At 41.7% G+C, this 27185-nt stretch overlaps 1 protein-coding gene across 6 annotated transcripts in view; it reads left to right on the top strand.

Annotated features, from left to right (window-relative positions):
• NDUFAF6 (NADH:ubiquinone oxidoreductase complex assembly factor 6) overlaps positions 1-27185 on the top strand; it is a 162344-nt gene that overhangs the window by 83140 nt on the left and 52019 nt on the right. For 5 of the 6 annotated variants that reach the window (XM_024929762.4, XM_063606856.1, XM_055116753.2 and 2 more), the window contains one exon: positions 1427-1545. The exons of the other annotated variant lie outside the window; for it this stretch is intronic. The gene's annotated coding sequence lies outside the window, so the exon portion shown is untranslated. The remainder of the gene's footprint in view (positions 1-1426; positions 1546-27185) is intronic. 6 annotated transcript variants of the gene reach the window in all.

The raw sequence follows: 27185 nt of genomic DNA on the forward strand, positions 1-27185 counted from the left end.
CTTTCACACCCCTCTCTCTTTTCCATCCTTCCTTCTCTCTTTCTTTTTGTATCTTTTAATAAATCTCTTCCTGGGGTCTTATGAAGGAGATTTCAGCATGAGTTTAGTCCACATTCCTGAAATCTGGGGATTTTACTTTTTACCTTTATATATTTCTGTGTTATTTGAATTATTTTGCCACAAATACATTGTTTTTGTATTATTTTTTCAAGTGTTTTTATAAAAAGAATTTATATTAATAAAGCCTATGTAATAACCTTGAAAATGTTTATGACATAATGCTAAGGGAAAAGGCAGACATATGTGCAGGAGGATCACAACAATGTAAAAAAAGACCATGACAAAAAATGAACTTTATCCATAGAAGACAGGCCGGAATGGGCTGGGCACCATGGCTTACGCCTGTAATCCCAGCACTTTGGGAGGCCGAGGCAGGTGGATCACTTGAGGCCAGTAGTTCAAGACCAGCTTGGCCAACATGGCAAAAACCTCATCTCTACTGAAAATAAAAAAAATCAGCTTGGTGTGGTGGCACGCACCTGTAATCCCAGCTACTCGGGAGGGTGAAGTAGGAGAATCACTTGAACTAGGCAGGCGGAGGTTACAGTGAGCCGAGATCATGCCACTGCACTGCAGCCTGGTTTACAGAGTGAGACTCTGTCTCAAAGCGAAAAAAAAAAAAAACAAAAAAAAAAAAACAGAAAAAGAAATAGTGGTTATGCTTACATGGTGAGATAAATGCTTACTTATATGTGGGAAAGTCTTTTGTTCTTTATGCATTTTTATTATATATATATTTTTTAAAAGAGTATATTCTCCTTCTATAATAGGTGGGAAATTGAACCACTCATGTTAAATGAGTTTAGTCAACTGCAGAAGTTACACATCATAAGAAACAGTTTGTGGGAGACACCCAGGCTCAAAGGAGCTACTGGGGTGTATCCCAAGAAAGGTGTGACGGGAATGTGGTTATTGTTAGGACACAAATAACACTGTCAACTGTGGTTTTTTTGTTTTGTTTTTTTTTTTTTTGAGACAGAGTCTGGCTCTGTCACCAAACTGGAGTGCAGTGGTGTGATCTCGGCTCACTGTAACCTCCACTTCCTGGCTCCAAGCAATTCTCCAGCCTTAGCCTCCTGAATAGCTGGGATTATAGGTGCCTGTCACCACAACCGGCTAATTTTTGTTTTTTTTTAGTAGGGGGGTGAGGGGGGTCTCACCATGTTGGCCAGACTGGTCTTGAACTCCTGACCTCAGGTGATCAGCATGCCTTGGCCTCCCGAAGTTCTGGGTTTAAAGGTGTAAGCCACCGTGCTTGGTCTGTCAACTGTACTTTAATGAATAAGGTATAAAACCTTAGTTTAGTGCATAGTTGTTTACTTCCATTCCCCCTTTTCTCCATCAAGACTACCTTGTATTTGTTTAGGCAGCCACCTCTCAACAACCCATGAAGTGTCTGGAGCTCCACCCTCTGCTCAAGAGGAACGGCACATGACCCAGGCCTATGCCAATCAGCATTTCACATTCCTCATGATTGGTTCAAAGGTGAGCAAGTAATTGAAATCAGTTAAATTAGTGCCAGCACAAAGAGGCTCTTTCCCCCACCCCAGTATTACCATGGTTTTAATATGGTTTATCCCCACAAAACTCACGTTGAGGCTTGGACTCCAGTGTGACAGTATTGGGAGGTGGTGCCTTTAAGAGATGATTAGATGGTTAAGAGGGATGAATGCCTTACTCTTGCAGTGAGTTCTTGTTCTCTCAGTTCTGGATTAGTTCCCATGAGAGTGGGTTGTTATAAAGCAAGGCTGCCTTTTGCGTTTGGTCTCTTTTGCTTGCCCGTCCACTTTTCTGCCACAGTATAATGTGGCAGGAGGCCCTCACCAGATGCAGCTGCCTCATCTTGAACGTCCTAGTCTCTAGAACTGTGAGCCTAATAAACCTCTTTGCTTTATAAATTACCCAGTCTCAGGTATATTGTTATAGCAACAGAAAACGGATTAAGACATATGTTGTACTTGAACCTTAATGTACTTGAACTTGAAGTTTGATGGCTGCAGCAGCTATAGCCATCTTACTTCTATGTGAAGCCTGAGAATTAAGCAACACATGGAAGGGAACACATCTTTTGAGCCCCAATTTGGCCATGAGTTGCCCTTAGATTTTTTTAGTTATGTGAGCCAATACATTTCCTAAAACAGGTAAAATTATGTTTTTAGACACTGATAACCAAAACAGGTCAAACTATGCTTATGGCAATTTGCTTTAAAAGAGAACTAGACAGAGAGAATTTGTTGCCTTTTGACCAGTGCTTCCATGAGAGAGCTGATATTCTGATTCCTGACCTCAACCACTATTTGATTGGCAGATGTACACTTATACACTGCATAATGACATTTTGGTCAATGATGGGCGCTTGAGCCCAGGAGGTCAAGGCTGCAGTGAGCTGTCATTGTGCCACTGCACTCCAATCTAAATGACAGAGTGAGACCCTGTCTCAAAAAAAAAAAAAAAATTGGCCAGGCGCGGTGGCTTACGCCTGTAATCCCAGCACTTTGGGAGGCTGAGGAGGGTGGATCACGAGGTCAGGAGATTGAGACCATCCTGGCTAACACGGTGAAACCCCATCTCTACTAAAATACAAAAACAAAATTAGCCAGATGTGATGGTGGGTGCCTGTAGTCCCAGCTACTAGGGAGGCTGAGGTGGGAGAATGGCGTGAACCCAGGAGGCAGAGCTTGCAGTGAGCTGAGATCATGCCACTGCACTCCAGCCTGGGCAACAGAGCGAGACTCCATCTCAAAAACAAAAATTATACATCTTTTCTATGCTTAGATGTGTTTAGATACACAAATACTATTGTGTCACAATTGCCTACAATATTCAGTACAGTAACATGCTGTGCAGGTTTGTAGCCTAGGAGCAATAGGCTATCCCATATAGGTTAGGTGTGTAGTAGGCTAAGCCATCTAGGTTTGTGTAGGTATACTCTATGATATTTGAACAATGACAAAATCACTTAATGATGCATTTCTCAAAACATGTCCTCATCTTTAAATGATGCATGACTGTGTATCTCCCCTGAAGAAATAGCAATTCATTTGGTTAGCCTAGTTTGATGAAACTATCTCATCATGAAACCCAACTCCTATTTCTGATTCCAGGTTTACCAAGCTGTCTTCTGATCTGTGGTTTAGCCCTTTGACTGCACTGATTATGAGGCAGGCACCCTCCCATTATGCGTGAACACACTGGCATTACATTTGTTCAGTCAGCCTTTTGCAAGTTTGTTTAACCAATTAGTTGCTAGAGCATGCATGTAATAGAAACCTTGAGATTCTGGCTTCAAAGCTGAGAACAGTCCCAGCTCCATGGTGACCCACTGTAATATGGAAGGAAGAGCCAACTAAGTTGAGACTCTGTATCTCTCTTTAACTTCCACAGGGTTGTTCACCTAAAAGGAGGACTAATAAAGACAGAATGTGCATGTTCGTTATGTGGTCCTCACAATACTGGTCAGCCCTGGAACATGGTAGTCCTGGGTTTGTACAGCTACTGTTTTTGGTGTAGTCTTGGGCAGACCACCATCTCCCTAAGCCTCTATTTTGGTTCTTCTACTATAAAGTGGTAAAAATAACACTTTTTGCATGTGGTCATTGCAAAAACTAAAAGAAATGATATACATGAATTCTAGGCAAAATAGAATAATAACTACACAGAGGCAGATTTTCCATGAAGTTAATAAAGTTTCCTGGGCCCTAACAATGTGTTCACATAGTCCTTTGGTTTCATAAAAATTGTAAATTCAAGATATTTTTGCTATTCTTTTTTTTTTTTTTTTTTTTGAGACAGTGTCTCACTTTGTTGCCCAGACTGGAGTGCAATGGCGCTATCTTGGCTCACCGCAATCTCTGCCTTCCAGGCTCAAGCAATTCTCCTGCCTCAGCCTCCTGAGTAGCTGGGATTACAGGTGTGCGCCACCACTGCCTGGCTAATTTTTGTATTTTTAGTAGAGACAAGTTTTCAGCATGTTGGCCAGGCTGGTCTCGAACGCCTGACCTCAAGTGATCCACCCGCCTCGGCCTCCCAAAGTGCTAGGATTTACAGGCATAAGCCACCACATCCAGCCGATTTTTGTTAAATGAAGTCCCCCAAATCTTGTACTGGTATTATTTCATTATCATGATCTCATTTAAACCTCACAACAATACTATGGGATAGCTATGGTTGTTACCATTTTACAAATGAGAAAACTGAGGCTTATGGATATTAAGTAACTTTTCTAAGATCATACTATGAGTGGTAGAGCCAGGATTCAAACCGAGGTGGTGTGCATCCAGAGAGTGTCCAGTGTCCACATCTTAATCACTCACCTGGTTTCCTAAATGTGTCTGTACTGAAGAGTCACCAAGGGGCACTTATTAAAGTACAGATTCCAGGGTCTACCTCAGAGATAGCAAATCAGGGTCTCTAGGAGAGGGACCTAGTTTCTGTGGTGGTTTCCACTCATGAGCCTCTGCTCCAATGAGCTGTATTTGCCTGTCTGTCTCCAATCTTGGGGACAGCAGTTTTTCCTATGGCCTCACCTTTCTTACAGGTGCAAGAAGAGTTGTTGATTTTTCAGCCTGTCCAGCTTTGTAGTTGCTGTTAAGATAGAATGGACTTCCAAGCTCCTTACGTGCAGAAGCAGAAACCAGAGGTCCTATCAAAATAGTTTTAAATTGTATTAAACATACACAAAAGTAGAGCAATGTGCTGAATCCCTATGTATCCATCACCTAGGTTCAATAATTATTATAATTTTGCTAATTTTGGGAAGCATTTTAAAAACTCATAGAGACCAGTGCTTAACAGTTAAAAAAACAGGGAGTTAAAATCGTCATTCAAATAATTTGGGAGATGAAATTAATTATTTTTAAGTAAATTACCTAAATGATTTGGGCAAGAGCCATATATATATATATTACAAATAGCATAAAACAAAAAACTGATAATGTTAAGTATTTTGGTAGCTCTTTTGTGTAATATCACTTTACTCAAATCCTCCCCAATACCCTATTATGTGAAGAGAAATCTGTTTTTTATTACATTTCCTTCTGAAACTCAGAGGGCAAAACAGTCCAATTCAATCACCAAACTTGTGGAGTCCACAGGGCGTTCCCTTATGCTACAGGAGACCAGAGAGGAGTTGCAAAGCCTAGCCACAGTTGTTTGGAAGACTTTATTGGGAAAGTGGTGTTTGAGTGGCATCTATTAAGAGTAGACTTTATGTCTAAAAGCAGATGTGGGAGGGGCAGAATTTCAGGTTGAGGGAACTTCATGTACACGGATGGGAGAGAAGAAGGTGTAGAGTGAGTTTGGGGGTGTGGTTACATTACAGTGTTTGTGATGGAAAGGTAATTTAAGAGCTGGATGAATCTTAAAGGTGACATCATGGAGCAGAGGTTAAAGGCATAGGTTCTGTTGGCAGACAGACCTGTCTGGTTACCTCCTGCCTCAGGTGGCAGTGCTGATTGCCAACCTAAGAGCCATTCTCAATGTATTTTCCTTGGTGGTAGGGCTGCCTTCCTCTCTGAAGGCTAGAAATGCTAGATACTCATTTACCAGCCTCCTTTGCAGCTAGGGGATGGCCATGTAATCCAAGTCTGGCCAAAGGGACCTGAAGGGAAATCTAAGGGGGGGTTCTAGAAATAATTTTCTCCCTAATCAAAAAAGACTCTATAGCAAAAACTTCTTTTTGCCTCTGAACATAGCTGTGTGACACTGTGAGCACTGGAGCTATGGCAGCCATCCTGTAACCATGAGGAAAAGCTGCTGATGAAAGCCAAGGTGCTGAGGCTAGCAGAGGAGATAATATAAAGTATTTAGTGCTTGATGACATCATTATGCCACTCTACATATGCCACTCTTTGGAATATCAGATTGTATAAAATGATACATTTTCCTGATTACTTAGGCCATTTTGATTTGCACAACCCCTGGGTTAGTATCAGCCCAGAAAGTAGAAAAGAAAAACAATAATTTTATATATATATATATATATATATATATATATATATATATTTTTTTTTTTTTTTTTTTTTTTTTTTTTCCCTGAGACAGAATCTCACTCTGTCGCCCAGGCTGGAGTGCAATGGCGCAATCTCAGCTCACTGCAACCTCCGCCTCCCAGGTTCAAGCAATTCTCCTGCCTCAGCCTTCCGAGTAGGTGGGATTACAGGCATGCACCACCATGCCTAGCTAATTTTTGTATTTTTAGTAGAGACAGGGTTTCACTATGTTGGCCAGTCTGGTCTCAAATGCCTGACCTTGTGATTTGCCCGCCTTGGCATCCCAAAGTGCTGGGATTACAGGTGTGAGCCACCATGCCCTGCAACAATACATTTTTATACAATTTTGTACAATTTTTTTCTTTCTTTCTTTCTTTCTTTTTGAGACGCCGTCTCACTCTATCGCCCAGGCTGGAGTGCAGTGGCGTGATCTCGGCTCACTGCAAGCTCTGCCTCCCAGGTTCGAGCGATTCTCCTGCCTCAGCCTCCCAAGTAGCTGGGACTACAGGCGTGTGCCACCATGCCCAGCTAATTTTTCATGTTTTTAGTAGAGATGGGGTTTCACCGTGTTAACCAGGATGGTCTCGATCTCCTGACCTCGTGATCTGCCTGCCTCAGCCTCCCAAAGTGCTAGGATTATAGATGTGAACCACCTCGCCTGGCACAATTTTCTATTTTTAAAAAATCTCATGTTCAGCAAAATCATGCATCACAAGTTTTATGGAAAAAATAGGGTCAAGGGCAGACCACTCAAAACATTAAGAAGTTTTTAAGTAGAGCCCTGATAAAAACAACTCTCCTAATAAATATCTTGGCACAGTTTGTTCTCTATTGCTGTTTGCAGCTAACCATACAGCCAGGCCTTCCTTTGCAGCTTTGTATCTGGGTACACCTGTTTCCTCCTGAGACATGAAGGTCCTTGAGGACATTTGCTTCCTGGAGAGACAATTGTCACCAAAATTAAAAATACAATCTAGAGGTAGCTTTCTGAAATCATTTTAAACATAAAGAGATATGAGTTAAAAATTTTTCATCTGAACTGTCAATTTCCATAAATAGCTTAATATGGTGAAAAATTGAGAGGTTCTTGAAGCCACTAAGTCTAATAAAAAAATGCAATTCCATGGGGTTTTCAGTTTTCTGCTTTTTCCTTAGGGTCCTCAAAGATGAGGAAGGCTTTGTCTTTGTGAGAAAGCTCATTCTAGTCACTTCAAAACATACTGGAAAAATAGCATATGAGCTAATTTGGTTTCTGTGACATGATGATTCTATTCCCCTATTACCTGTCACATGAGAGCCAGTTAGGACTAAGAAAACACCAGGGTGGTTAAATGGTAAATTTTATGTTATGCATATTTGGCCACTGTATATATTTAAAAATTGAGGCTCTACAGGAGCTCTTGTTTATGTGGGCTATACCTATCAATGTTTACTTTAGTAGTCAGTAAAACTGGGATTTTTTTTTCAAAGGAACACCATTATGAATAGATGATGCTAACATTGGTGTATCCACCACTTAGCTTCAGAAATCAAACTTTACTGATATCCTTGAATCCCCATATGTGTCCTTCCCTGAATGCATTCCTTTGTCCCCCAGAAGTACAGACTATCCAGGATTCAGTGTTTATCATTCCCATGTCTTTCTTTGTGGGTTTTCTAAATTTAGAATATCCCCAGAGACAGTTTAAAATTTTTAAGCCAATGCAGCCATAACACAGTATGTGTATTATTTTGGAACTTTTATTGACTTGGTTCATCCACCCCTCCAGGTGCCATTGGTCACCCAACCCCCTCCAAAGCAGAGGGGCAGTTCTCCCTAGTACTTTATTAGCTGCCTTGATGTCTTGTTTTCAGTCCCTTCAGAAATTATGGTGGAGATACACACATACACATTAATGGAATAAACACTCTTCCCTCCTCTCCCTTGGGGCTCTTTCCCCCAAAGAGGTCCATTGTCCACAAGTACTCATTTGTGGGACTCAATATGTTCCCAGCCACAACGGAGCATTACATTAGAATAGGAGCTAACGTGTGGGAATCAGCATATGTTTAGAATTACATCTTACACACTGAAAAATGCACTGGAAGAGCAGCCATTATTGACAGAGACGGTCCTGGCTAATAGATCTGCCTAGTTTTAGGCTGCTTAGGGGAACAGGGGTCCTGGAATAAGAAGCCCCACCCCCTCCTATGAAGAGAGGAAAGCTGGAGACAAAAAGAGGAAGCAAGAGATGAATTGCAAAAAACTAATCAGATTGCAACCTCAAGGTAACATTTTGCATAATAAGTTCTAACAATGTTTTCTTGTTTATATCAGCCTCCTCCTCTTAGCCTGGCTTACTAGGCTGGTGTTTAATTCCAATGCTTCTGGGTTAATTTATTCAACTTTATTATCCTTACTATAGTAGCCTCCACTAGGGTTCTCCCCTACCTCTCAAAGGTCTCATCTAAGTGTGTATAAAGCTGTTAGATAGAGGAGAGGAATCAGGATGAACTGCACAGCATTTTCTTAAGGCCTGTGGGTTCTGGAGCCTATGCTTCAGCAACTGAAGCTGAACTGTGTGGTTGTTGCTAACATTGGTGTATCCACCACTCAGCCTCAGAAATAAAACTTTACTGATATCTTTGAATCCCATGTGTGTCGTTCCCTGAATGCATTGCTTTGTCACCCAGAGGTAACAGCTATCCAGCATTCAGTGCTTATCATCCCCATGTCTTTCTTTATTGGTTTTCTAAATTTGGAATATCCCTGGAGACAACTTTGGCAACTGAAGCTGAACTGTGATGGTTGTTGACCTCTGATGTGCTACTTTTTAATCAAGAACTTATTTTCCCTCTTTCTCTCTCAGCTCCCACAGGCCCATTCTGGTGACTCATGACTTGTATACACAGAACAACAGAGAAAAGAAAAATAGAATTAGATAAACAAGCAGGGGCAACAGTGAGGGCTATGTCTTACAAAGAACCATTTTTAATTGAATTCATTTTCTCTCTTGAAATTCTTTTTTTTTCCCTCAAAAGTGGGAAAAAAATTCTCAAATAACAACAGCAAACCAAGAAAGCAGCTTAGTCTGCACTGCATTTGCATTTCTTAGTTTCATTCCCTATTCAAAAATGTCTTAGGCAAATGTGTGGGAATGAACATGCACTTTAAAATTATGGGACCTAGTAGATTTAATGGAATGAGCCCTGGATTGGGAGCCAGGGGACCTGGCTTTGAATGGTCCCAACCCAGGCACTTATTTACCTTAGTTTCTTCACTTATAAAATTAAATACACCATCTACTGATGAATGGATAAACAAAATATGATATCCACAGAAGGGAATCTTGTTCAGCCGTGAGAAGGAATGAAGTATGACATGTGCTATAATGTGGATGTGCCTTAAAGACATTATGCTAAGTGAAAGAAGCCAGACACAAAGACCATACATTTCACGATTCCACTTACGTGAAATGTACAGAATAGCTAAATCTAAGGACATAAAGTAGGTTAGCTAATGGGTACAGGTTTCTTTCTGGGTTGATGAAATGTTCCAAAATTGATTGTGCTGATGGTTGTATTTAAAACTCTGTGTATACTGAAAACCATTTAATTGTACATTTTAAATGAGTGAATTGTATGCTATGTGAATTATATCTCAATAAAGTTGTTCAAAAAAAAGAGAAAAAAATGAAACAGTGATTTCTACCCAGCCCAGATATGTTGTGAGGCTTAAATGAATTGTTTTTACAAATAAGAAAACCACTTAAAACTATACAATGAAAATTATTTTTAAACTTAATTATTTCTTAAATTCGAGGCTGATATACTAAAGGAATTTTTCCAGTGACAGTTGGCATTTCTATAAACCAGAATTGTACCTCTGCTTACAGCTCTGTGGATGAAGATCAGGGAGGAGGAACAGTTTCAAGTTGGTGAGAGTGTTGAGGGGAGGGAAAAAATGGCTGGTTTGTAAGATCCTTGAGGTCAGGGATTATTTTTATCTTGTTCTCTTTTGTAATCCCAGTGCCTAGTACAATGCCTGACTCAACCAATGTGAATGAGTGAATAATGAATCAATGGTCAAACTAATGAACTGGGGGTCTGAATGAAAATGATGAGGCACTTTCACTCAGCCAATAAACTTTTACCAGCCAACAAATTCAGGTTCGTATTTTAATGTTGACAGTGACTTGGACTTTTGGGGATTATACCTGTTCCATTGCTAAGAGAGTGATAATTCTCTTTCACGTGTTCCACATCACAATGGTCTCTCTCTGTTATCCAAACTGGAGTGCAGTGGTGTGATCATGGCCTCAACCTCCTGTACTCAAGCGATCCTCCTACATCAGCCTCCTGAGTAGCTGGGACTACAGGTGCGCACCACCTCCCAAATAGTTTTTTATTTTATTATTTTGTAGAGATAGGCTCTCACTGTGTTGCCCAGGCTGGTCTTGAACTGCTGGGCTCATGTAATCCGCCTGCCTTGGCTTCTCAAAATGCTGGGATTACAGGTGTGAGCCACCACGCCTGGCCAAAAGTTTTAATGTAAAAAACTTCCTCAGTATTGTGGCTATGATTCGCTCTATCTTCTACTAGTTGTTATGAGTCAAGGAAAGGGTTGTCCTCCAGAACAAAAGGATCTTAAGGCTTGGTCTAGTCATGCCAGGAGTTCTGAGTGACTGTGGAGCAAGCTGAGAGGTCTGCTTTGCTGAAAGACAAGGACAACACATATATAAGGTGGTTTGGAATTAGGGCAACAATTTTGTGTGGTCCTGCCATTGTAGGTCACTGTGATGGGACAGGAATCACCAGCCTTGGGGAGAAGCAACCATTCTCCATTCTCTATTTCTCTATTTTTGCCATTTGGGAAAAGACTTGTGAGTTTGGGACCAAATTGACATCATGGCAAACAAGTGCCATTTACATCCGAAAAGCTGAAATCAAAAGGAGAATAATTCTAGGGGAGAACACTCCACTTCCTCTGATGGGTTCTTGAGTTCCCTGCTCTCTTTTCACTAAACCTTTCCAAAAAAAAAATCCTTGTCACCCAAAAACTCTAACTGGAACCCCTCTGAAGGACCACTCATGTCTTGTGTGTGAGTAACAGCCATGGAAACGTGGTTGAAGAACTGAACTTTAGGACCTGGACTACCCAGAGCAACAGCTACTGCATTCAAGGCTGGAAATTTCCATTTAGAAAATAAAGCTGGCTTAAGAAAGGATTTCCTCATGACAGGGAAAAAATGGACAATTGGTCAACTTGACAAATGAGACTTCCTCATGACAACTGTTAAAGAAAAGCTCTAGGACACACAAGGGAAGCTTGAGACAGTGAAATTTAACTGGGTGCCAAAGCTTCCTTGCAGATAGATGAACTCCAGGTTTCCCCATTTATGCTCAGACAATAAGCCCTTCCTATGCAGGAGACCTGACAGCAGTAACAGCAGAAGCCTTATTCGCGAAGGGACTTTTCTTAACCTTTTATTTTCCTCCCTGTACCTCTAGTCACTTACTTGGACATCATGTCCTGGAGCTAAACAGCAGTATACCCTAAACTTCAAAAACATCTGTGAAAAATGACTTGTCTAAGGGAACTGTATATACCACACAAAGTAGATCATCTTTCCATCCCCTCCTCCACTGATTTCTTCCAAAACAGACATCTGAAAAGCCAGGAAACCAAGAAAGAAACAAACACAAACCACTAGTAAAACCAGCTCCCTTAATAAAAAATATCTTCCAATCTCCAGCTCCCTGATTTGATAAACATCTTAAAATATGTTTGGCTATGACTTTTGATTATCCTGCCTCTGATGTTATTTATTTTAGATCTGAAGATCAGGGGCTTGTGTTTGCTCAGGCAACAGTTTGAGTGATGCTGCAGCGTGAACTCTGGAGTCAGGCAGAGGTAGGCTAGAATCGGACTCCATGTGCACCAGCTGTCTAAATTGGTAAACTGGGGAAGTGACTTAGCGTTTCTAATTTTCATCTGTAAAATGGGGATAATAATAATAGCCTCAGATTTGCTATATGAATCTAATCAGCTTATGTATGTAAATGAGAACATAATCTAGAATAATCCCATACCTGTCCCTATCTACTTTCTTTTCTCTAGATAATTTTATTTGTTTCTTATCATTCCAGAGATTCTTTACAGAAATATAAGCAAATTAAATATATTTTTTTCTTTTGCCTTCTAGCTTACATAAAAGTAGCATATAACTGCTCTGTGCCTTGTTTTTTTCTCTTCATCTATCTTGGAAATCTTTCCATATCAGTACAGGGAGAGCTTCCTCATTCTTCGCCCCCCCCCCTTTTTTTTTTTAAAGCAGCACGAGATTCCATTGTGTGGCTGTAGCACAGTTTATTTAACCATTCTTTATCGGAAGACATTTGGATTATTTCCAAATATTTCCTACAACAAATAAAGCTGCAGTGAATATTCTTGTACATAGTGTCATTTTGCATGTATGTGAGTATATCTAAAGGGTTTATACATTTGAAGTTTTTAAAAACAACTTTATTAACATAAAATTTATTACAGTTGTAATTTGATGGCTTTTGCCAAATTGCCCTCCAAAGGGGTTGTGCCATTTTGTACTACCCAGCAATGTATGAGGGTGTACAGTAAACTATTAGAAGTGGGCACTTACAGAAGGTAGGATAGGTGGGCCCAGAGAGAATTTCAACTGTCCTTAAAAATATGACATGTGGCTGGGCACGGTGGCTCACACCTGTAATCCCAGCACTTTGGGAGGCCAAGGGGGGCAGATCACCTGAGGTCAGAGTTTGAGACCAGCCTGGCCAACATGGTGAAACCCCATGTCTACTAAAAATACAGAAATCAGCTGGGCATGGTGGTGTGCACCTGCAGTCCCAGCTATTCGAGAAGCTGAGGCAAGAGAATCGCTTGAACCTGGGAGGTGGAGGTTTTAGTAAGCTGAGATTGCACCACTGCACTCCAGCCTGGATGACAGAGCAAGACTCCCATCTCAAAAAAAAAAAAAAAAATGACATGTTAAAAAAGTTTACATATAGGTCTATATTCTTATTGTAAAATATGGTAAGAATTTAAAGTGTCCCTTGGTTGATACTCTTCTTCCCTTCAACCAGTCCCAGTCTTTCCCATGTTGTGAATTATTTGGTGTGTCAATTAATAATTGTTAAATCCAGTGGCCATTTCTCAGTTTCTGTCCTCCTTGAGATATCTAAAGATCTATTCCCAAGATTCTCTCTTCCTTTGGTGTTCATGACGCAAACATTCTTTTGGTTCGCTCATAATTCTCTGATCCTTTACCATCTTCTCTGGCTTCTCTTTCTTCTCTTGCCTTAAAAAACAGGCCTAATAATAGGCAATATTTGTTGAATGCCGATGATGCACAAGAATAACAGAACCCCAAACCACAAGGAGTTTAAGGTCTTAGGGGTGTGGCAGATTGTTTGCAAAGGTGGTTGAGACAATTCCTCCTGCCTCTGTAAGTGTATTAGTTTGCTAAGGTGGCTGTGACAAAATACCACAAACTGCATTACTTAAACAACAGAAACCTATTTACTCACAATCCTGGCAGTTAGAAGTCCAAGATCAAGGTGTTTGAAGGGCTGATTACTTCTGAAGCCTCTTTTCTGAGGGTTAGAGATGGCCATCCTCTCCTTTGTCTTCACATTGTCTTCCCTCTGTACCTGTCAGCAACCTTATCTCCTCTTCTTATAAGGATACCAATCATATTGGATTAGGGCCCACTCTAACAAGCTCAGTTTTAACCTAATTACCTCTTCAAAGACCTTGTCTCCAAATACAGTCACATCCAGAGGCACCAAAAGTTAGGACTTCAACATATGTGTTGGGAGGAACAATTCAACCCATTCCTTAAGCATGCCCTTTACAGTATGATTTTGCTGTCCTCCCCAGTAAGGGGTTTAATCTCTTCACTTCCTAAGCTAGGCTGGCCTTGTGACTTGATTTGACCAACAGAATGTGGCAGAAGTGATGTTGACCAACCTCCAAGTCTAGACTTGCAGTTTCTACTTATACTTTCTTGGAACACTGCCCTGAGACCACCATATAGGGATGGATGTTGCTATAACCTCCTGTAGGATAAGTGGGCATGGAGGAGGAGAGCTAATGCATCGCAGCCATCAATCAGCACTGACTGCCAGTCATTTGAGTGAGGTCAGCTTGGACCATCCAGCTGTTCTTGCCATCATCTGACTGCAATTGCATGAGTAAGCCCAGGTAAGACAAGCTGAAGAAGTGCCCATCCAGCCCACAAAAATAATAAGAAAGAATACACGGTAGTTGTTTTAAGCCACTAAAACATGATTATTGTTATAAATCACTATTTTTACACACAACAGTCATTGATACTGGGGGAGATAGAGAAATTATATAAAAACTATCAACACATTAAGTTTCATAAAAGGAAAAATACATGTTGAGGCAAATAGTGGGAGCCAAATTCATGTGGGAAGGGGAAAAGGTCTTCTGGGAAAGGGATGTTTAAGTTGAGATGTTTATGATGAGTAGGAGTAGTGAGGCAAATTTGGGAGAGTAAAGGGTAGGAGGAGAAGGTATAGGTCAGATTCTATTCAAATACTCGCTCTCTCCCCTGCCCTGTGCTCCATGGGAAGAATATGTTTCCCTGCCCCATTTATGTTGGGCTTGGCCATGAGGTTTTCTTGAGCCAATGGTTCATGGTTAGAAATGACCAATGTGTGGTTCTACTGGCCTCTGGGAGCTGCCAGTCATTCAGGGCCTTGAAAGCCATGTTAAAAATGATGGTCTGGGCGCGGTGGCTCACACCTGTAATCCCAGCACTTTGGGAGGCCGAGGCGAGTGGATCACCTGAGGTCAGGAGTTTGAGACCAGCCTGGCCAACATGGTGAAACCCCATCTCTACTAAAAATACAAAAATTAGCTGGGCATGGTGGCTGGCACCTGTATTCCCAGCTACTAGGGAGGCTGAGGCAGGAGAATCGCTTCAACCTGGGAGGCAGAAGTTGCAGTGAGCCGAGATTGTGCCAAGAGCGAAACTCCAACTCAAAGGAAAAAAAAAAAAAAAAGAAGATGGACTTTGGTGACTCATGCCTGTAATTCCAGCACTTTGGGAAGCCAGGGTGGGATGATTGCTTGAGGTCAGGAGTTCAAGAGCAGCCTGGACAACACAGTGAGACCCTGTCTCTACAAAAATTAACAAATTAGCCAGGCATGATGGCATGTACCTGTAGTCCTAGCTACTGGGGAGGCCAAGGCAGGAGGATCACTTGAGCTCAGGAAATTGAAGTTACAGTGAACTATCATATGCCATTGCACTCTAGCCTGGGTGGAGACCCTGTCTCAAAAAACCAAACCAAACAAGACAAGACAAAAACACATGATGGACCCTTATTCTGTGTAAAACGATGCAGCTGCTATGGAAACCAACATGAAGCTTCCTCAAAAAAATTAAAAAGTAGTACTATCATATGATCTAACAATTCCACTTCTGGGTATATATCCAAAGGGATTCAAAGCAGGATCTCAAAGAGATCCATTTTCATTGCAGCATTATTCATAATAGCCAAGAGGTGGAAACAATCCAGTTGTCCGTTGACAGGTGAATGGATAAACAAAATGTCTGTACATACAGTGGAATATTATGCAGCCTTAAAAAGGAGAACCTGTCACATGCTACAACATGGATGAACCTCAAGAACATTGTGCTAAGTGATAAAAATTCATAAAAGGACAAATACTGTGGCTCCACTCATATGAGGTATCTAAAGGAGTTAAAATGATAGAAACAGAAAGTAGAGAGGTAGTTGCTAAAGGCTGGGAGGAAGGAGGGGCAATTAGTGTTTAATGGGCATACAGTTTCAGTTTTGCAAAATGAAAACATTCTAAAAATCTCTTGCACAATAACGTTCATATACTTAACATTCCTGAATTATACACTTCAAAATGGTTAGTGTTGAGTGTTTGTAACCACAATTAAAAATAAAATTCGAGCCGGGCATGGTGGCTTGCACCTGTAATCCCAGCTACTTGAGAGGCTGAGGCGGGAGGATTGCTTGAGGCCAGGAGTTTGAGCCCCCATCTTTAAAAATAAAATAAAACTTGAAAAAAAAAAAGAATGGCCGACTTTATTCTAAAAGCACTGAGAAATCGCTTCACGGTTTTAAACAGGGCAGTGACTTGCTCAGTATATCCTTGCCTTCAAGAACTCACTCCAGTTTCAGCTACCAAGTCTACTCTCAGATTTGGATGTCTGGCCCTGACTTCCCTCAGTGTTCCAGGCTACATTGCTTACTCCCTTTTTTTGAGATGGTGTCTCACTCTGTCGCCCAGGCTGGAGTGCAGTGGTGCAATCTCAGCTTTACTGCACCCTCCACCTCCTGGGTTCAAGCAAATCTCCCGTCTCAGCCTCCCAAGTAGCTGGGACTACAGGTGCACGCCACCACGCCCAGCCAATTTTTGTACTTTTAGTAGAGACAGGGTTTCATCATATTGGTCAGGTTGGTCTCAAACTCCTGACCTCAGGTGATCCATCCACCTCTGCCTCCCAAAGTGCTCACAGGCGTGAGCCACTGCACCCGGCTGCTTACTCCCTTCAAGCTGTTTCTTCCTAAATAGTCAAAATAGTGCATCACATTAATGTATCACGTTAAGTTAAACTGACCCTGGGTCAGGCACTGTGGATTCAATATAACAATCCCAAGCCTCCAGGGTCTCCTGACACACACAACAACCAGCTTAGTACAATGAAACAAATGCCACTCTCTTTTTCTGGAAATGCCCTCTCTTCTCCCATCCCTTCTGTGCCCAGGAACCAGGTCAAGAATCACACATCTTCTCTAAGATACTTTCCTTATACCCTCAAAATTAATCACGCCCTCCATAACTTATACCTGAGTCTCTTATTGCTGTTGGGTTGTCTATAACTATTTTCATGTATTTAACTGACATATAAGTATGAAAATGGGGCATCTGAATGAGAATTCTTCATTTCTCTTTGTTACCTAGGAGATAATCATTATTGCCTCTTATCTAAATAGAATTAGATAATTGGATAGTTGATCTTGTGGTGATGGAGCCTGGGTTCCGGTGACCTGTGCTGGTAAATACAATGTCTGCTCACCATGCAGAGAAAGTAGAAAGGCTGTTTGGGTTGAATTGTGCCCCCACCGCCTTCCCCCAATTCATAAGTCGAAGTCTTAACCATCAGTAGTTTATGATGTGGCTGGATTTGGAAATAGGGTCTTCATAGAGGTAAGCTAAAATGACATCATTAGGGTGGGCCCTCATCCAACATGGCTGCTGTCATTCTAAGAAGAGAGTAGGACACCAACAGGTACAGAAGGAAGAACACATGAAGACGCAGGGAGAAGATGGTTCCCTGAAAGCCAAGGAGAGAGGCCTCAGAAGAAACCAGCACCTTGATCTTGGACCTCCAGCCTCCAGAACTGTGAGAAAATGAATTTCTGTTGTTTAAGCCCCAGTACCTGGTGGTTTGTTATGGCAGCCTGAGCTGACTACTACAAAGGGTTATGTCACTTGCCACCATAAGTCTTTTGGAAAAGAACTTATGTTCAGGAAATACGAAGTGGAAAGGTCCCATCTCAGGGCCCTCCTGTTTGGAGTTTATCCTTCATTTTGTGGAGAGGAACATGACAGATGTGGTAGAATGGGGAGAGCTCCCTGTGTTTTCCGGCTGGCTTGTGCAGCCACGGTGCAGGCAATGGCCTGGGGCCAACCTCACCCTGCCAGGATTTCAGTAGGCACTTAAGCAAGAAGAAAGACACACACACACACACACACACACACACACACACACACAGAGAGAGAGAGAGAGAGAGAGACAGAGAGAGACAGAGAGAGACAGAGAGAATGTAAGAGACAGATTTTGAGTATTTAATGTAAAAAGGAAAAATGATTTTTTCTTCCACTAGCAGATATGCTTAGAACATCATGATGATATCCCTAAAGTAGCCGTGAATGTATTTTTGACTCAGTATCATTTCAGTGACTTTAATAGAGGACATTTTACTGGGTTTTAAAAAGTCTGAAGATCTCCACAGCCATTCTTGTTCCAACATGTAGGAATAGCTGGCTCTCAATTAGCTGTCTTATTAAAAGGATTCACAGGGCTACCTATTATTAGTGTATATTATTTTTCTCAATGCTTTAGATAATTTGGCATTTATTTACTATTGCCATAGGAACCCAGGTCTGTAATAAGCAGCTCTTTCAATTCTGACAATTAGGCTTATAGAAAAGAATATTTTAATGAGGTGAAGAATTTAGAGAGCCCAGCCAGAGGTCTGGTGGAAGAAGAACGTTGTTCTCTAAACAGTTACAAAATTAGCTTAGATTGTCCTTTGTTACAATTGCCTTCTTTGACAACTACTGAGTGTTCTTTAGTCAGACCTCCCTGAAGATCTGTGGTTTTCCGTAAAGATTGAGGTTTTCTTATTTCTTAGAAAATGAAATGCTGTCCAATCCCATCTGCCTCTTACACCTGGGCTGCTCTGGAGTTAGAGGGAATGCATCTTCTCCTTCTTGCTCTCAATCGGAGAAAGACTAGATTTACCTTAAGCTTCACAGAAAATAAAGACTCTTTTAAAAAAATTACTCGAGAAAAACAATTTTGCCTTTCTATATTAAGGAATATTTGGAAGCCATAAATCTTGTCTTTCTTATATTCTTTGCCTATAAAATATTTTGGAGGAATATTTATTAATTAATTTTAATGACAGATGCCCCGTGCACAAAGCACAAAAATCAAGAGGCATTCAGTGAAATATTAGTCTCCCTTCTATCCTTGTCCCCAGATGACAACTATTGTTACCCATTTCCTTTGTATTCTTCTAAAGTTATTCTCTGCAATCAAATACACACACACACACACACACATGCAATGACAGCTTATTAAGGATACTGTATTGTAACTTTTTTTCCCACTTACTACTGAAAGTTGGGTGCCATTCTATTTCATTACATAAAGAGCTGCCTTGTTCTTTATAAGAGCTTTTCCCTGTAATTATTTAGCAGTCATGTATTGAGTGCTATAGACATGGTGTGGGGCCCTAGTGACATCAAGGTGAGGACCACAAAGTCCCTGTTCTCAGAAGCCCACATGAGTAGAAGAGGCAGACACCTTTGGAAGCAGCTGCTGCCCAGTGCACAGTGCTATGAGTAGGTCAGGTGGAAGGGGAGGTGGATGCACGCAGGAGGGAGTCTGGCTTTGTTCAGATGCTGCTTGAGCAGCATCTTGAAGGGTAAACCAAGGACTTGCAGGTAGAAAAGGAAGGCAAGTTTATTCCTGGTAAAGGAAGCAATAAATGCCAAGTCCTATAGATTATAAAACAGCCTGGTGTTTTGGGGAATTGAAGGTTTGTTTGGGTTTGTTATGGTTGGAGAGCAGGGTGTGTGTGTGTGTGTGTGTGTGAAATTAGATCAGTGGTTTTCAAACTTCTTGACCACAATCCAGTTAAGAAATGTATTTTACACCACCACACAGTGTATATGTGTGTTCGTGTGTGTGTAAAACAGACATAAAATGTCATAAAACATTTAATATTTATTAAATGTACTCCGGTATTTTTCTACTAAATTCCATTCTACTTTTTTTTTTTTTTTTGAAGACAGAGTCTCACTCTGTCACCAGACTAGAGTGTAGTGGCATGATCTCAGCTCACTGCAACCTCCGCCTCCCTGGTTAAAGCGATTCTCCTGCCTGAGCTTCCCAAGTAGCTAGGACTACAGGCGCACGCCACCACGCCCAGCTAATTTTTGTATTTTTAGTAGAGACGGGGTTTCACCATGTTGGCCAGGATGGTCTCGATCTCTTGACGTCATGATATGCCCACCTCGGCCTCCTAAAGTGCTGGGATTACAGGCGTGAGCCGCCGCGCCCAGCCTCTTTTTTTCTTTTGAGATGGAGTCTTGCTCTGTTACCCAGGCTGGGTGCAGTGGTGCAATCTTGGCTCACTGCAACCTCCACCTCCTGGGTTCAAGCAATTCTCCGGCCTCAGCCTCCCCAGTAGCTGGGATTACAGGTGCATGCCATCATACCTGGCTAATTTTTATATTTTCAGTAGAGACAGGGTTTTGCTATGTTGGCCAGGCTGGTCTCGAACTCCTGACCTTAGGTGATCCACCCACCTCGGTCTCCCAAAGTGCTGGGATTACAGGCGTGAGCCACCACACTGGGCCCATTCTATTTATTTTTTAAAATGCTAGTCATAACTTTCTACATTGATTTTGCAAACTACTAATAGGCACTATCTGTGAGTTGAAAAATTCTGGACTACATTGTGTCTACAGACACTAATATTCTATAACCTAGTCAGCCTCTCCCTGATTTATATGACCATGACCACTTTTTGAATTAGAAGATATTGACAGGAATCAAAAAGCTTATTTGGGGGCCAGATGTGGTGGCTCATACCTATAATCCCAGCACTTTGACAGGCTGATGGGGGAGGATCCCCTGAGGCCAGGCATTGGAGATCAGCCTGGACAACATAGTGAGACAGGCTGTATTTTTTTTTTTTTTTAAAGAAGCTTAGCTGGGTGCGGTAATCCCAGAACTTTGGGAGGCTGAGGCAGGTGGATCAATTGAGCTCAGGAATTCGAGACCAGCCTGGGCAACATGCCGAAACCCCATCTCTACAAAAAATACAATAGTTAGCTGGGTGTGGTGGTGCATGCCTATAGTCCCAGCTACTCTGGAGGCTAAGGCAGGAGAATCACTTGAGTCTGGGAGGTGGAGGTTGCGATAACCCAAGACTGCACCATTGCACTCCAGCCTGGGTAACAGGAATGAAACCCTGTCTGAAAAAAATGAAAGCTTATTTGGACATTCACTCAGAAATATTTATTCAGCAGCTACAATTTCTTAGACACTATGATACATGCTAGAGATACGGTGGGAAGGAAAACGAAACTTGGCCTCTACCCTCATAGAACCAAAAATCGGTGTCCTGAATGATTTGCAATAATTAAAAATGCATATTCTAATCTTTTTATTAGAATTAGATAAGATATGCAAAAATGCATATTTTAATCTAAAAGTAAAATATGCTTATTGTAAAAAAATTCAAACTATATAAAAAAGTATAACATAGTAAGCAAAAAAAAAAAAAAAAAAATTCTGGCTGGGCGTGGTGGCTTACACTTGTAATCCCAGCACTTTGAGAGGCTGAGGCGGTCAGACTGCTGGAGGTCAGGAGCTGGAGACTAGCCTGGCCAACATTGTGAAACCCTGTCACTACTAAAATTACAAAAATTGGCCAGGGGTGGAGACACACATCTGTACCCCCAGCTACTTAGGGAGGCTGAGGCACAAGAATGGCTTGAACCCATGAGGCAGAGGTTGCAATAAGCCAAGATTGCGCCATTGCACTCCAGCTTGGGCAACAGAGTGAGGCTCTGTTTCCAAATTGCTTCCCCTTACTTTTTTTTTTTTTTTTTGAGACAGGGTCTTGCTCTGTCTCCCAAGGTGGAGTACAGTGACACAATCATGGCTCACTGCAGCCTTGATGTCCCAGGCCCAAGTGATCTTCCCATCTCAGCCTCCAGAGTAACTGGGACTCCAGGAGCACCACCGTGTGTGGCTAATTTTTTAAAATTTTTAATAGGGTTGAGGTCTCGCTATGTTGCCCAGGTTGGTCTTGAACTCCTGAACTCAAGTGATCCTCCCTACTTGGCCCCAAAGTGCTGGGATTACAGGAGTGAACCACTGTGCCTGGCCCTCCTTATCTTTTTTTGGATAAAGTTTCTGTATTTATTTTATTCGAATAGAAGGACTGAATTTCTGCTTGAATTTCTGACCCCCTGGGAAATCTTTTGGGGGAGTGTGACTCTGCTTGCCAGAGCTTCATCATCCCCACCTCGAGAGAGCTAGTTTAATCCAGGAGAGTTGAGCACCAGGCCCTCAACCTTTGGTGCCTCAACTTGACATTGCCATATTTCAATGACATTCTGCTTAGAGGCCAACGAACTGGCCTGTCCATATGTTAATTGCAGCAGGAAAGCTTCCAGGTGACTGAGGACATTGAACAATGCCATTACTGCTAAGATTATATCATCACTTTTGGTATTTTTTGCCCAGGTATTTTTTTGCCTGAATCCCCCCAAGATTATCCAAAAACTAGACTAAGATTTCTGGATTCTTGCATAAACTTCTGCTTCAATTTGGCTGTCCAGGGCTGGACTCTAAAACCTCTGAAGCAGGCTGAAGAGGAAATAGTGTGGGGAAGTTGGATACAATCATGCATTGGAGGAAAAGATTTGGTTTGAGTCATTCACAGATATTCCCAGAGCATCTGCAGATTGCAGATTTCTGTGTGAGGAGCCTTGAGGGCCTCAAAGTTGAACAAAGTTCTCCACCATATTTAACAGAGAGCTAGAACATTGTAAGCTTCATGGAACATTCTTTGGAGAAGCAGAGCATTTTACAGCCATTGTGTTCACCCAGGATTAGACACTCAGAGGATCAGATTAACCTGCACTTATTTAGTTGGAGAGAAGTTTGAAGACAATGAAAAGAGGATTTAGTGACTCTTATGGTAGTTGTTAAATTATGTTCAGTGGAATGCTGCATCTGACTTTATTTATGAGTGGTTTTATATTTCCAGAATATTTGGTTCCTGATCTACTTATAAAATTTTTCTGATCTTGTTCCCCATTCTTTTGACACTTCCTGATAAAAATATATTTTGCTGTCAGTCTAGAGCTTTGTTTCTCCATAAAGAATATATGTTACTTTCTTTCTTCTCTATTATTCATTTTCTATTCAGGCCAAGGCAAGTCACAACATTATTTGTTGAACAAGCGCTGTGAGCCCTCAAGAGCAGAAACGAGTCTCACCTCTCTCTTTTTTCCCCTCTGTGCAAAAACTAACACATACAAGTCCAATTTAGAACAGTTAACTTTTAGTGAACACCTACTATGCAGACTTAAGCCTTGCATCCAACTTATGTATCATCTGATAGAGAGGCCCAAGAACACAAACAATTAAAATAAGAAGCAGAATCTATAAAGTGCTACCAGGAATCACAGGCATTTGAATGATCCTGTTTGAGGGTTCAGTAAAATTGTTTTTAGTAAATGAAATTTGAATTGGATCTAGATGACTGTTAAGATTTCAACCATTACTTAACATTATTCAGTACCTGTTATGCTAGGTGCTGGGATGCAAAGTCTCTGCAACTGTAGAGTACTTAGAGACTAGTAGGGAATACAACACATGTATTTGTCGAGACCCTGCTGGCTTAAGCATAAGAGGCACCTGGTTGGCTCATACAATTGACAAGTCCAGGAGGGGAGGTGGTGTCAGGCGTAAGTGGATCCAGGAACTCAAATAATGTGATTGTTGCTTAGGTCTCCTCTTTTTTCTCCCTTTACAATTGGACTTCCTCTATGTGGTAGTGGTTAGAAGGCATTGCGTGGAAATTGGCCACAGGCAACTTCTGGCTTACATCATCTCAGCTGTTAGACCCAAAGAAAGAGAGATCTTTTCACCTTTCATGTATATGACCCTGAGAAGAGATGCTTGTAGGCTCAGCTTGGGTCATGTACCTACAATTATAGCCAGAGGGCCCTGGAGTCATATTCAGAAGCCATAGCAGATCCACAATGAATGAAGGAGGGGCAATTCTCTAACTACAGGTTGCAACTGGTACCAAAGGAAGGAGGGGCCATGGAGGAAGAGATGTTGGGCAGATGAGCAGAAGAGACTCTCTGAAGGAAAACAAAAAATTACAATAAAATATGACAAAGGCTCTAATAGAGATATGTATTAAGTGCCATTAGAACACTGATAATGGAGTGACTTACGTCACGGAGAGGGCATTCCTGGGATAGCAAAATATATAAGTAAGGACACAGAGGTAGGAAAGCAATGGAGCTGTTTGTGGTCCAATCTGGCTCAGTACTGGGTAGGTATACTAAGAGAAGCAGAAGGAGACAGAGGAGAATTTAGAGACAGGTCTAAAATGCTATTAGAGACAGGTCTAAAATGCTATTTCAGGGCCCTACTGGGTAGGGCTGGTCATAACAGAGACTCAGCCACATTTTCTCTTCTTTCTCTTACCCTTCAACACTTTGTGTCTGGCTTCACTACCATCTTTCCATTGGCGAGTTCTTGCTAAGGAGTTCTTGTTCACCTTTCTTAACATTCTTACCTCCTTTCTCCTTCTGCAAACATTCTTTTCCCTGGGCTTCCTCAATGCCACACTCTCTTGCTTCCTTCCAAACTCTCTAGCTACTAAGTTTTTTATTGTGGTAAAATACATAGAACATAAAATTTGTGATTTTAACCATTTTAAGTGTGCAACTCACTGGCATTAATTACATTCATGCTATCTAAATTGGGATAATTAGTGCTTTATTGGGTTTCTCCCAGCAGCCTCCTCCAAGCTGTAACCTCCAGAAAGGAAAGGAGGAGCTCTGTTCTGCTTGCCACTGTAGCCACTGTGCCTGTCACAGACTACACGTTCAGTGTGTATTTGTTGAGGAACGAGTAGAGAGAGTGCTGGTTATTTTCCATCTACCTCGCCTGATCCATTCCCTGACTTCTCCACCTGGGGAGGCTGACCTCTGCAGACCTGGCTTCCTGGCTGCGGGACTTCTGATTGAGTTTGAGCAGAGGAGGATGCCAGCTGATCAGACGGCAAGAGGAGAGAGAAGCTGAGTTTCTGAGCTGCCTCCCTTCATGACTATAGCTCCTAAGGGCACCAGCTTTTGCACGTCTCCAGCTCGCTATGGGCTCCAGGAACACTGGCCCTTGGCATGGCCATGGTTTCCCACTGCTGGTATTTTCTGAGTGTCTCACCATTACTTTTTTTTTTTTGAGACCGGGTCTTGCTGTGTCACCCAAGCTGGACTGCAGTGGCACAATCACAACTCACTGTAGCCTCAACCTCCTGGGCTCAAGCCTCCCACGTCAGCCTCCCAAGTAACTAGGACTACAGGTGCATGATACCATGCCCAACTAATTTTTTATATTTTGTAGAAATGGGGTCTTTCTGTGTTGCCCAGGCTGGTCTTTCACTCCTGGGCTGAAGCAATCCTCCTGCCTTGGCCTCCAAAAGTGCTGGGATTACAGGCGTGAGCCACCACACCCAGCCCACTTTTTTGAATTCTTAACTCTACCCACAACTCTGTAATTAGTTCTTCTGTGATCCTGACTAATAACAGAGACAAACAAAGGTAGTGAGGGCTTGCACCAGGGAAAAACAGAAAAGAGAAGTGAGGATAGATGTATAATAAGTGAACCCTACAAGATTTAGCAACTGATTCCCCACATGATCCGTCTGTTCTGTGAGGGCAGGAATTCTATTTCATTCATTCTTTATCCTCAATAGCTAGTTCTTGGTACTCAATAAATATTGGTGAAATGATTTATTGGAAGGGTCAAAGATAATTCTGAGGTTCAAATCTGTAGGCCCAAGTAAGGGGGGAGTCAGGTTAATGTGCAATTAGTAATTAAAGTCGGTAATAATAACACAGAATGACAGTATAGAAATAGCAGGATTTTTAGGGTCAGATTGATCTAAAATCCCAACTTTCCCATCCAATCTTGAGTAAATGACTTGACACTTTTCTTTGAGGTCTGTTTCCTTCTTGGTAAAATGGGAGAAAAAAGTCTCCAACTCATAGTGTTGCTGTTGGGAGTAACTGAGATGATATAGGCCGAACGTACAGTCACTCTGAGAGAGACCCCCACCAAGCTAGATATCTTGAGATGTGACAAAGAGACCGAAAGGCATCAGGAACCATTCACAAGGGTTTCTTTGAAGTACATTTCTTGTTACCAGGACACAAGCCATTGGTTACCTGTGTCTCTTACACCCCTTCCTGGAATACCACAGCAGATTTTTTAATCTTCCTTCAACCTTCCATTTTATGGAATCCTAGAAAGTTACAACTTGTGCCATCATTATTCAACAGATTGGGTTTTACTTTAGAACTCTGAGCTCCTCAGGGGAGGACTGGTCCTTTTAAATATATATATATATAATATATTAACATAAATAATATATTTATTATTTATTATTTTTATTATTATAAGCCCTCATCCTTTTATTGTGCCTTTGTTTTAAGCACTTGAATAAGACTGTTAGGAATACATTAACCCTGTAGCAGAGATGGAATTCAGACTCAAGCCCTCTTCCACCTTTTCTGCCCTTTGTGTCTTTTCTCTTCTATCCTTCTCTAAATGCCTTTAATTAGACCAATTCCTATTGGTCTCAAAGATAGAATGTCTTCACCCCAATTGGACAGCTGGCTTCATATTTTAGTCTGTTAAGAGGAACCAGAATGGTTTTGCTGAGTAACTATGCATGCTTCCCCAGGAGACAATGCAGTTCCAGGAACGGGGCAGACGAGAGGAAGAACTTCCCTTTCAAGATATTTTTAATTCAAATGATGACCTCTATTGACCTACACCCAGAATTAATTTTCCCTTCTAACTCGTGAGAGTTGACTTTCCTGTTGTTTCTGTTGTCACTCCTTTCTCCTTTAAGACATCTCTGTAAGGCCAGGCGCGGTGGCTCACGCCTGTAATCCCAGCACTTTGGGAGGCCGAGGTGGGCAGATCACTTGAGGTCAGGAGTTTGAGACCAGCCTGGCCAACATGGTGAAACACTGTCTCTACTAAAAACATAAAAATTAGCTGGGCGTGATGGTGGACGCCTGTAATCCCAGCTACTCAGGAGGCTGAGGCAGGAGAATTGCTTGAACCTGGGAGGTGGAGGTTGCAGTGAGCCAAGATCATGCCACTGCACTCTAGCCAAGGCGACAAGAGCAAGACTCCGTCTCAAAAAAAAAAAGAAAAGAAAAGAAAGAAAAGAAAAAGAAAAAAAGACATCTCTGTAAGACCTATCTTTCAAAGAATCTCTATGTATCAGGTTTTATTTTCAGACTCCAGGACTTGGTGTCCAAGAACACTTGTTCATCATCATGTAGTTTACTCTGGTTGAACATTTACAGCTTTACAGACATGCTATTGTTATAAGTTTACCAAGGCAAGCTACTAACTTCAGATTAAGAAAGCATGCTTTAGGCCAGGCACAGTGGTTCACACGTGTAACCCCAGCATTTTGGGAGGCTAAGGCGGGCGGATCGCTTGAGCTTAAGAGTTCGAGACCAGCCTGGCAACATGGTGA

The sequence above is a fragment of the Pan paniscus genome, chromosome 7, assembly GCF_029289425.2.
Source record: "Pan paniscus chromosome 7, NHGRI_mPanPan1-v2.0_pri, whole genome shotgun sequence".
NCBI lineage: Eukaryota > Metazoa > Chordata > Mammalia > Primates > Hominidae > Pan > Pan paniscus.